Source organism: Amblyomma maculatum, chromosome 6, assembly GCF_055883805.1.
Source record: "Amblyomma maculatum isolate TAMU_Amacu chromosome 6, ASM5588380v1, whole genome shotgun sequence".
Taxonomy (NCBI): Eukaryota; Metazoa; Arthropoda; class Arachnida; order Ixodida; family Ixodidae; genus Amblyomma; species Amblyomma maculatum.
In genome coordinates, this window is record NC_139349.1 from 132,020,473 (window position 1) to 132,031,734 (window position 11,262).

Below are 11,262 nucleotides of genomic sequence, written 5' to 3' on the forward strand. Positions count from 1 at the left end.
CACGCACGCACGCACGCACGCACACACACACACACACACACACACACACACACACACACACACACACACACACACACACACACACACACATTGGCAGTCCTTTCAAACGTTCTTTCTGTTCGCGATCAGGGTGATGCAACTACGCACTTAACACCATTGATGCCAAATAGTGTATAATTTTTGCAACTTTTCACTGCATATTTATTTTCAATATTCTTTACAGGAGGCCCCAACAGCAGTACTTGACTTTGGGACCTACTTCTGTGCTGCAGGTAACAATGCTGCAGATAACCCAACCACTCCGCGCATGCGTCGATGGTCCCTCTTTCCTTCTTCCCCTTCTTTCTCTTCTTCTCTATATATTTCCTCGCTGGAAATAAAGCACCGTGTTTTTGCTCTGCGAATCGGCCTGGTTTTCGTCGCGTAGCTGTCGACCTTTCGCCGGTAAAACGTAACATTTCGTATTCTGTTTTGCACCATATTTCCTGCTACAATAAACGATACTTCAACCCTCAAAAAGCTGTCAAAAATTACATTTTATTATTCTAACCTTTTTAATAATGAAGAAAAGGATACGAAACAAGTGCGTAAGACTGTAGGAAAGGCTACTGGAATAGATAAGGAAAACGCAACCTTTCCTGATTATCTGTCGATAGGTATTACCAACCTGATTAATAGAGTTTTCATAATGTATGGCCAGAACAACGTGAAACAGGCTTCGTTAGCACCAGTGACATGGACGTTCTCGAGCTGTTAACACTGAATTCTTTTTTTTAATTACGGGCATGTAGCAATGATTATAAGTGTGTAACACTTTGTTCCAAACACGAAGACGAGGAACAAATTAGTCATGCCAGATGGTATAAAGGCTGAGAAAATCAAGGACGACATTGGTTTGCTTAGTGTCTTCTATCAGGCTTAGTCTGTGAACTGTGATATTGTAAGAGCTCAAAAGTCGTCCTAATATTTGAACTGTTGGCGTAGCAACTCGTTTAACGACAAGCCAATATCTTCTCGAGTGAGTGTCTTAATTACGCTTTTCGAAGCATTCAATTCTACTCGCCTAAAAACGCTTTGATGGTTATAAGGTAATTTTTTCCGCAGCAGCATGACTTTTCCACAGAAGCAGCGGCTCCTTCTCTTTTCCATAAGTTATTTTCTCTGACCTTCATAAGCACAGCACCGGCATCACCGAATTTAGGGATACTGAAAGTTCTTTAGGCATTGTTTCGCACTACTATTAATGACGCTCTACCTGGCACGTGGAGCGTCCTGCTTGATACTTTACGAGTTATCTGTCGTCACGGCAACAGCAAGTTTTATGTAAGCAGTTTATGCTTTCGTATCAAAAACTGTCTTCACCTTTACGCGTTGCCGAAGCAGCTTTAATTGGTGCCGTCTGGGGCTCCTGTTTTGAATTCACTGTCTGGGGCTCCTGTTTTGAATTCACTTTCGTGTACATGTGTTTTGGTACTCTTGTGATCTTTAATTCCTTAATTTGTACCTGTATTCTCACTCGCTCAAATCTCGCTCAAATTAATTATTATATAGTCATTATAAAGACTGCCCGACGTAACATTTAAAAAGCTTTGCTTTAACTACATAGTAACGACCTGCCTGAGTATTTTCAGAGTAGCGCGTCTTGCTTATCGGCCAGGTGTTCTGGAGGCGTAATTCCGTCTCCTCAGCGGTAGGGTCCCGCAACTTCTTTTTCCTCACTGGTTGCCTCTAAGCGAGTTAAACGACGATTATTGACGAGACGTGTCTGTCAACGCAACCTAAATGTAATATACACCCACTGAAGGCAGGAAATGATTAGGTGAAGCTAATTGAACAGTGTTACCGTTGTCATGCCGTCACCTCGCGTGACTTTGTTCACGGCTGGTTTTGCGGCTATTAAGAAATAAAAACATCACATAATTCAACCTAAAGGGGAACAGTCACTCGGAAAGATCTTGGTAGTTTACTTTAACTCTGCGATTTAAAAAAAAATAACAAAAAGCTCCACTCACAGGATTCGAAGAAATGTTTTATTCGCGCAGTGCGAAGGTAGGTAGTTTCAATCCATTGCGCCGCTGAAGTAACGAGTAGGTGAGACTTCATATGCGGTCTTATTCATTTTTACCATATTTCCTTTATCTGTGCTCAGGTGACGCTGCTCAGAGGACCCTACTGACCCTACCGTTGAAAGAATGGAATCTCGCGTCCTGAAAGTTAGATTCTCATTTAAAAAAAAAAAGAATTTTTAGATAGCTTTAGAGGCTTTAGAAAATACCTTTTTTGTTTCAAAAAATGATAAGGCAGCGCCTTGTCCAAGACTTCAAGCTTCCCATTGGCACTAACCACGCAACTTCGTAAGGCTCTTTAATTAGCTCTTTATTTAGCGAAAAGGTCACGACCATACAAACCAGGAACCAAAAGAATTTTTCAGAAGAAGAGGAAGAAGAGCCACGAGCTTTCTCCGCTCGCTTCTGGCTCTTTTTCTCCTTCTGAGGAATTCTATCTGGCTAGCGAGGTAAAAAAGTGTGCTTTGTAACTGCATTTTGTGATATCTGATATCAGTTTAGTCGCATGCCCAAGACGCAGGACCGTCTTGATAAGGGTTATATAAGCCGAGACGTCCGTGAATAAAGCTCCCTTTCATTCCTGGCTGCCTGCGTTCGTGACTTTTTTCTGCCACAACATAACACTAATACATCCATACATAATAGCATCTCAAAAATCATTTGCCCCAATATATCCCCAAAAACGCTGAAGTAGCTGCGCTAAAAATTCGCACGGGGGAGTATCATAATGGCACTAAGAATTTTTTTACAGTAAACTATTGCGTTGCAGCTCACTCCTCCTGAAAATATTTTGTTTCTCTTTCCAACTATCCAAGCTCAAGACGTTTCGAAGGTGTTCGCTGAAACCTTCGATATATTTTTGCTCCAGCCGTAGAATTCAAAGAATGTTATCAATGTGCACGGTGCGTTTAAGTCAGCATTGATCACATTTTATTTAATAGTGGTATTGGTTTATGTGCTCTTACTCCTCCCAACCTATTGGGTTCAAATCTAACTCCAAAAATACATAAGGAGCACCTCGTCATAGCTGAAGACTTTGACACAGCGCGCCCGGTTGTCTGAGGTGACCTGTTTTTCATCCACCACCACACAGTTGGGAAATTCGAGGTGCTTGTAGCCGCCAACCATGTGCAGTACGTTGTCACTCCTGCCGAAGATGATGACCCGCATCACCTTGCACTGCGTAATGCAGCCACACAGCCATTGGGGTCTACGGCCATGCTGCGGGAGTGCTGCATCATCCCAGCAACGAACGTCTCAGCACGAACTTCTCGCACACATTGTAAATATGGATGGTGCGTCGGCGAACGCTCACAGCCGACACTGTCAGCTGGCTAGCGCACCACAGTCATCCAGTTGAGGTAGAGCAGCTGTCCATCACGCTTGCCGCACTCGTCAAACTGGAATTTGAACCGCCCCTCCCTATCAAAGATATTGAAGCGGTGGTTGTTGGTACCGGTGGCCACAATGTCATTCGACGCATTCACTGCCACATCATAAGGCTCTGTGAATTGTCCCTCTATGCCACCGATCGCGCCAAGTTTGCATTGGTAAATCTTATTTTGCCTCTTTATTAGCGACTTGAGTCGGTACAACCGTTCGCCAGTACCAGCTAAGTACTTGGGCGAACATTCAGCCACAGCACTCGGCATAGGAGGTGCCGTAAACTCCTGGGAAGCACCAAGGTCCGAGCAATGGTCCGTAAACTCCTGGGAAGCACCAAGATCCGAGCAATGGTGACAGATGTCAGCACCTCCACTTGACCACTTCTCATAAAGGCTCACACATGTGACGCTGGTTGACAACGGGCCTAGGCTGTCCGCAGAGCTGAAGCGCTTGGACAGAAGGTTAGACTCAAAAGGGAACTTCGGACGTGGCAGCAGATGGTATCCATATCGGTGCAGTGTGGACCCGCGGTCAACGGTAACCAGAACAACACCATTGGGGCGAGCGATTGGTGGTTGCCGCGGAGCCCGTTCAGAAGCTCCGCTTTGCTTGATGCAGCCAAACGAGTTGAGTACTCCTACCTGAATTGCAAGATGGTTGGGCACGAACTCCAGGTCCTTGCCTTGAAGTCGACATCCAGGCTGAAATGAGAGGCGTTCCTGGAGCTTTTTCTCTAGCTGAGACTTGAAGACCAAGGCTTCAGTGCTAGGAGAAATGAGAACCAAGCCTCTCGCAGAGGCACACAACTCGTGGATCCCTTCGATGTTGTCTTGAACCTTTTGCCTCGGCAATCCAAGACACACTACATTGGCATTGCGGGCGTCCTCGAGCTCGCGCATCGTCTCTTGCCGCCGCTCCTCCAGCTTGGAGCGGTCGAAGAGAAATGTGTCTGCCACTTCCTCCTGGGATCGCTGGTACTGAGCTTGCACACGGCTGGATACCTGCTCAAGGGTCTTGAGTACCGCCCGTAGAGCGTGTGACGTGGCCCTCACGCTCAGCGCCACGTGCGCCACGCACTTGTGGCGTCCTCGCGCCACGCTCTGGTGGCAGGCCATGACACGGCGCCCGACAAGGACGAAGTTGGCACTAGGTTCCACAGCGCGAGGAGTGCACTAAAAAATGACTAAGGTTTATCTCGGCTAAGCCCGGCTCTAAAGCCAGACTTGCTATGCCTGGTTATTCTATACCGGCGGACCTACTACCAGTCTTTTCTCTAGAGCGGTGGGAGGCTATACTGGCCAGCTGAGACCTTTTGACGCAAATGCGGGCCACTGAGTGGGCTCGTAAGGTCGCTAAGAGCCACGGACTCGAGGCCACCTAGATATAGTGCCCACATATCGTTCAATGCTGACAATAAATATTTTCCAATCCAACCCACGTTAAAGAATCCCAGGTGGTCAAATTTCCGGAGTCCTTCACTACGACGTCTCTCATAGCCTGAGTCGCTTTGGGACGTTAAACTCTACCAATGAAATCAATCCAACCCAATGTACTGGTAAGCCAGGTCAAATGATGATGAGGATGAAAACCTTTTATTGAAACAAAACTTGGTGGTCGGCCGCCCTATTCCGGGACTCCGCAGGATTTTGCGACGGTTCTTGCCCTTAAAGTCAGCTGGTGCTGAACGTTGGGGTCCGAGCTGGACAGCATTTTCTCCAACCGCTCAATCGTCAGGCCTTTTATCCTTTCTACTGCGGTGTTGTACTGACAGACCGATACCATGTGGTATAAATCTGCCGCCATGTCACAGTATGTACATTGTGGCTCATAGTGGTGCGGGTATATTGCCTGGAGTCTTTTTCATCTTGAGTGCTTGTTTGAGCTCTCGGCGTTATTTCTTGTTCTTTGTCTAGGTGTTTATCAGGTGGTGCGTATTTCCTTCTGCCTGGTCTATAGTTTTGTAGGCTTTCCGAGTAGGTAGTCAGCATGTTTGAGTAGTTCGGCTCGTCCATGTGTTGAAATGCCCTGAGTAGGAATGCTCGGGCTGCGGCGTGTGCGCCTTCGTTCCCCTCTACGGACTGGTACGCCATTGTCCATATCGGCTGTGCTTTCCTTTTGTCTTCCTTACTGTTCTTGTGGATCCTTATAGCTGCCTGCCCTATCCGGCTTCTGGTGCAGTTTCTGCAGGCTTCTCGCGAGTCTGTTGTTATAATTACGTGTTTCTGAGTCATGATCGCAAACGCAATGGCAGCCTCTTCCGCTTGGGTTGGTTCCCCGCATCTGATTGACGTAGAATTCTTGAGGCTACCATCCCAGTCTGTGACTGCTATCGTCACGATGTTTCTAACTGGTCCTGCCGCATCAGTGTAAAGTGTTTTGCTCTCAGTGTAAGGTGTAAAGTGAGAGCCCTCGCCTCTCTTCTATCTGCATGGTGCACACGATGCATGCTTATTGGTATGGGCTCTACGTCTAAAATGTTGTCGAGCTGTTCAGAAGCGTCATATTGGTGGTTCGTCGTGCTTATGTAGGACAGTTTGAGTTGGTCTAACACTGCTCTACCCGTCCTCCTCTCGGATAGGCGGCATTTCTGCGATGTTAACTGCGCTGAAATTATTTTGTTGAGCGTGTTGTGCGCACTAGGCTTCATTACTCTGTTGAAGCACTGATCCGAATGCCGAGAGCTCTCTTGTACGCCTTCCTTATCAAGGCATTGGTTTTCTTCTTTTCTGCTTTCTTCAATCTCAAGTACGGCACAACATACGAAATTCTCCGGATTTAGAGTGCTTGTAATAGCTGCAGGGTGTCCTTCTCTTTCATCTCTCCTCTCTTGTTTGCGATCCTGCCTATCATTCTTGCTATTGCTTTGTAGTCTCTGATAGGCGGCCTATTGTGGCTTGATTATTGTTAATTGTTGCTTTAGTAACCCCGAGAATTTTTCCCTTTGGGACTCTGTTGTATCCCGCACAAGTTTCGGTTTCGCTTCCATACACCAGTGCTATCATCATCATCACATTTCTCTCTCTCTCTCTTCTCTCGAGCTCACACGCTCACACTCTTTGACGTAAATAAAGTCTACCCTGAGCTGTGGTCTGCGCCTGTTCGTTCCCTCCGTCCGGATACTGGACACCACAGACTCCCTGAATTCTGGTTCCGTAAAGCCTCACCTCGATGGGGTGCCCAGCTTTTTTGCTTTCCTGAATATTAGAAGTTCTGATTTGGTCGTGGCACATGCTAGACCACATTCTTCTGCATATTTTTGCGCTGTGTTTGCGACTTCCTGTAATCGGGGTTGTATTTCTCCTTCCTGGCCGGCATAGAGGTTTCTTGAAGCCCCAACATGGCTATGTTAAAGAGCATTGGGAATAATACTTCGAATTGTGGGGTTCCACCGTCGCCCATTTTGATGGGTTCTGCTTTTATCCTGCCCAAGTTGACACTAACTGTGCGTTCGACCAGGAAATATTTAATACAGTTGCACTCCCTGCACCACCGTTCTTTGTCTGTAATATAGCATTAGTTTGGTTTCTTCTAGACGAATCTATTATTTCCTCCTTTTGCTGTATTAGCATGTCATGGTTGACAGATTTGGTTTGAAACCAGAACAGAGAGAGAGAGAGAAGGAACCAGAAAACAGAACAGAGATTACGCATTCTTTTCCATGTGCTTGTATTGTCTTTTGTGGATTATTTTCTCAAAAAGTTGTCTTGGCAGGACGTACGCGAGATTGGTCTGAGATTGGTATAAAACGAGGCTTCAGTATAAAATGCTACTCTGCTGTCTTCCAGATCTGGGCTATTTTCCCTATGGACCAGCAATTACTGAAGAAATCTGTTAGGCTTGTTAGAGAGGCTGCATGGGGTAGGCCAGCATCATGAATATGACTCCATCTCCTCCCGGTTTACCTTTCCTTCCCATTTCCATAACGTTCGTTCGTAACTCGTGGATTGTTATTTCTCGGTCCATTTCGTCATTCGGCTCTCCTTCATACTCTTCCTGTGACGTGTTCCTCTCGCCGATCTGAATGCATCTTCGTGTTAGCTCTTCTTTTAGTTCCTTTTCGCTTCCGTCGAAGCTATGTAGGGCTCTAACTAGGTTCGCCTACTGCTCTCCCTTGCTTTTGTTGAGGTCGATGAGGCATCTTTTAGTCAAATTTTAGACAAATTTATTTTGGCTCTAAGTGTGTTGCATAATTTTACCAGTTAGCTTTGTGTAGCAAAAATGTATATTTTTCTACTTTGGTAACTTCCGCTATGCACTTTTTGAGCTTCTTCCTCAACCACTGCTTTTTTTCTCCTCTTCGTACGGCCCCTTTTTGCCTCCTATAAGTGCAGCAAGTGCGGGTTAATTTCTGGAGTTTCGTCAATTTTCTTTATTCTTTTCGTATGTTGGTTGATTTCGTTTCGGAGTTGTTCGGCCCACTGCCCGTACTCTGTGATTTGTTGCGCCTATCTTTCCACTCTGCTTCCTCTGAGTTGCTTCCAATTCATTCGCCTCGCTTCTCCTCTCAATATCGTGCTCTTGCTGCATACTGTCCTAATTATAAAATGTCTTGATCACTGCCTAAATTTTCTTCGCTGTTCACCGATTCAGCCCGCCTTGCATGCTTTAGCGGTGAGAAATATCGGCATGTGTCTCTACTGACGCTATTTCCTTCCCTCGTTAGCTTATCAGGTCCGTGATTATGGTGATGGTTGGCCGGTCGTCTTCCCTTTGGGGTTTTCAAGCTTTAGCCCCACATCTTGCTGGCTGCATTGACATCTCCTAATATGATCAGTGGAGCCTTCCCGCCTCATTTAGTGCCTTCCTAAAGATGACGAATCTGTCATTTTTGGTCTACTACATCTTTTAAGAATAAATGTGCTCCTCTGTTTACGGGTATGATTTCCACAAAGCAGTAATCAAACTCGTCGTCTTCAAGACCATGATTCGACGCTGCGGATTCTCTATAAACCATTATGCAGATGTTATTCCCCTTCTGATGTGTCTTGTAGCCCGTGACCTCAGCTGTTGTGTTTGTTGTGTAAGTTAGACTCACTTAGACCTAAACCTACTTAAGAGAGTGGGTGCACGATTAAGCGTTGTCAAACGCGATTTGTTATGGTTTCTCTCCTTCATGTCTTTCTGCTAACATCAAGAAAACGCAACCGCAGCACTGATTCCAGCACAAGACTCTTCCATGGCTGTGTGCAAACCTCAAGGACACCACAGACTGGTCTGATCGAAATGAAGGTGTCTGGGGCATTCTGAAGGTGGAGACCTCAAGGGAGTAGCCAGGTGGGCAGAGGTAGCGGTGGCGAGAAAGGGTTTCCAGGAGACTGAAAGGGTGTGTGGCATTCTGTGAGGTAATATTTGTGGAGATTTGTACCAGTACGAATGAAGTTCGCCAGGTGTAGAAGAATAAGAAGATGTAGGTTTGTGAACTAGAAGTGAGCAGCAGCAGACGTACATGCGAAGAAGCGCGAACCTGGCTTCTCACGCCGCACCCGAGTTCAAATTGCCGGAGCTGATCACCTCAAGTTCGACGAGGGTAGTAAACATTTTGCTTTAAAACAAACCAGTTCGAAACTCAAAGCTGTCGGACTTCTTCCTCGCCTTATCTCCGACACGCTCCACTTGCCAGACGGCTGCTTCACTCAGCGGCTCCGATCCGTGCACTACCTTGTTGTGATTGAGCACAATGCACCACTTGGGACAGGCAGATGGCACGATCGGCAGACGTAGCGCAGTCCCCTGACCAGGGGCGCAGGAAGACGGCTGAATTGTCCCGTGCCGCTCGCAACGCATCACGTGTACTCTGCAGCCCTTCCACCGTCAACAGTAGGTGGCCCTTGAAGCAATTGGCAAGAATTTGTGCGCCATCACGCCCTTGGGTCGCGGAGACTTGCACATTTAAGGCAGCGGGCGACTGCACTCGGCTCTTTGCACTTCAAACTGTGCACCCATCACTAGCACGTTCGAGGACCGCATTTTCCAGGACGTCGAAGGCTGCATTTTAGATGGAGGGCCAGCGGTGCCTCCCAGTGCTAAGGGTGTATCTTGGCTGCACTTGCGGCAAAATAATCTTGTTCGCTGCGCACTTCTCTTCCAGTCACAGTTGACAAAATAAGTGCGAGTAGCTTTACACCTTATGAATGTGAAGTTGTCATGGCAGAGGCGGCAGATGGCGCTTATCTGGGGCAGTGCTGCACTTCCAGCAGAGCCGCAATCGGTCGAGGGGCTGCCTCCGGTGCTGCCTTCTCCACCAGAGCTAGGTGCCGTGAGAGTGTAGGGCGGTGAAGTGGGCAAGCCTAGTTAAAAGCCCGCTGTTGTCCCAGACCTCCTTAGTGTTGATGGCAGGCTGCTGTCTAGGGACGGCTGACCGAACATCTGAAGCACAGCCGAAGCTTCGTCTCGTGTTCCTGCTGTTGATGTTGATGATGGCCGCTAAAAAAAAACGAGTCATTGCTGCTGCCCCGACACGCCAGTCGCTGTTGCTTCACGAGTCGGGCAAGATAGTGCTCGTACCGATCTGAGGGCAGCAGCAGCCCTGTTGCGACGCCAGTATCAAGAGTGATTTGAGAACGGCTTTCTGAACAGCACCCATACATGTATGTAGAAGGGACGGCTTTACAACCGCATCAATGTATTTTATCAAATGGGCTACATACACGCAAACATTTACTAGAGTGAACTGGTTGCAAAACTTTGTATGACAGTAACAGCCATACTGAATTTAGTAATACCGCAAGCACTAGGTTGAATGTAATGGCCATTCTACAAGGAAGCATTCGCTCTGCAGCTATTAACATTCCACGTGTCCTTATATTGCTGATGGCATGCTTGGAAGTTTAAAACAAGAGATTCAAACTTCCACATACCTGAAAACAGCAGCAGACACCTACTATTCAGGACAGCTTCAGTAATATACAAAAATAAATAACAAGGAGTTCATTATTCCACTTTTTAATAATCAAAGATAGCATATTACCTTCTGTGAAAGGCTTTTGGAAAGGTTACTGGAATAGCTGAAAGAAAACAAAGGCCTCCTGATTGCCTGTCAAGAAATATCGTCAGACAGATTAATAAGTGTTTCGTAATCTGTGGACTCAGAACAGCATTAAACTTACTTTGTTAGCACCAGTGACACGGAAGTTTTCGACCTGCGAACCCGAAATTACTCTTTTTTTTTTTTTTTTACAAATTATGATCACCGAGGAATGACTACAGGCGAGGAATACTTTTGTTCCAAAATGCAGACCGCGCATAAAGCTATTGGGCCACGTGCTTTACAGGCTAAGAAAAGCAGTGATGATATTGATTTGCTGAGTGTGTTCAGTCACTCGTTACTCATTGAACCCTGATATTTGAAGAACTCAAACGTTGTCTACGTATTTATACTGATGACTTTAAAACATTTTCTAACTAAACGCCAATATCCTCCCGAGTGTCACAATAGCGCTTTTCGAAAAATTTGTTTCTAATCACCTAGAGACGTTTTATGGGAGTTAAGATTTAAATCGGGATCAGCAGAATGATTTTTCTCTAAAGATACCCGTCCACGCTCAATTCGGTTTTCCATATCTTGAATTCTTCCCCTACCGTAATCATAGTACCGGGATCAGAGTATTTAGGTGTGCAGAAATTACTTCATTCAGTGTTTCATACTTCACGCGATTATTGAGATTCTACGTGGCATATGTAGTAGGACAGTCTAATACCTAAAGGTTATCTGTTCTGAACGAAACTGAACTGAAAACCGAAACTGAAGGCGTACAGAAAGGTCACTACAGAAACACGAGGTGCGTTGACCCATGTCGAAGGGACATTTACG

At 46.2% G+C, this 11,262-nt stretch overlaps 1 pseudogene; it reads right to left on the reverse strand.

Moving 5' to 3' along the window:
* Positions 1–3,056: 3,056 nt before the first annotated feature.
* Positions 3,057–9,818, reverse strand: LOC146186769 (protein brain tumor-like; annotated as a pseudogene).
* Positions 9,819–11,262: the final 1,444 nt, after the last annotated feature.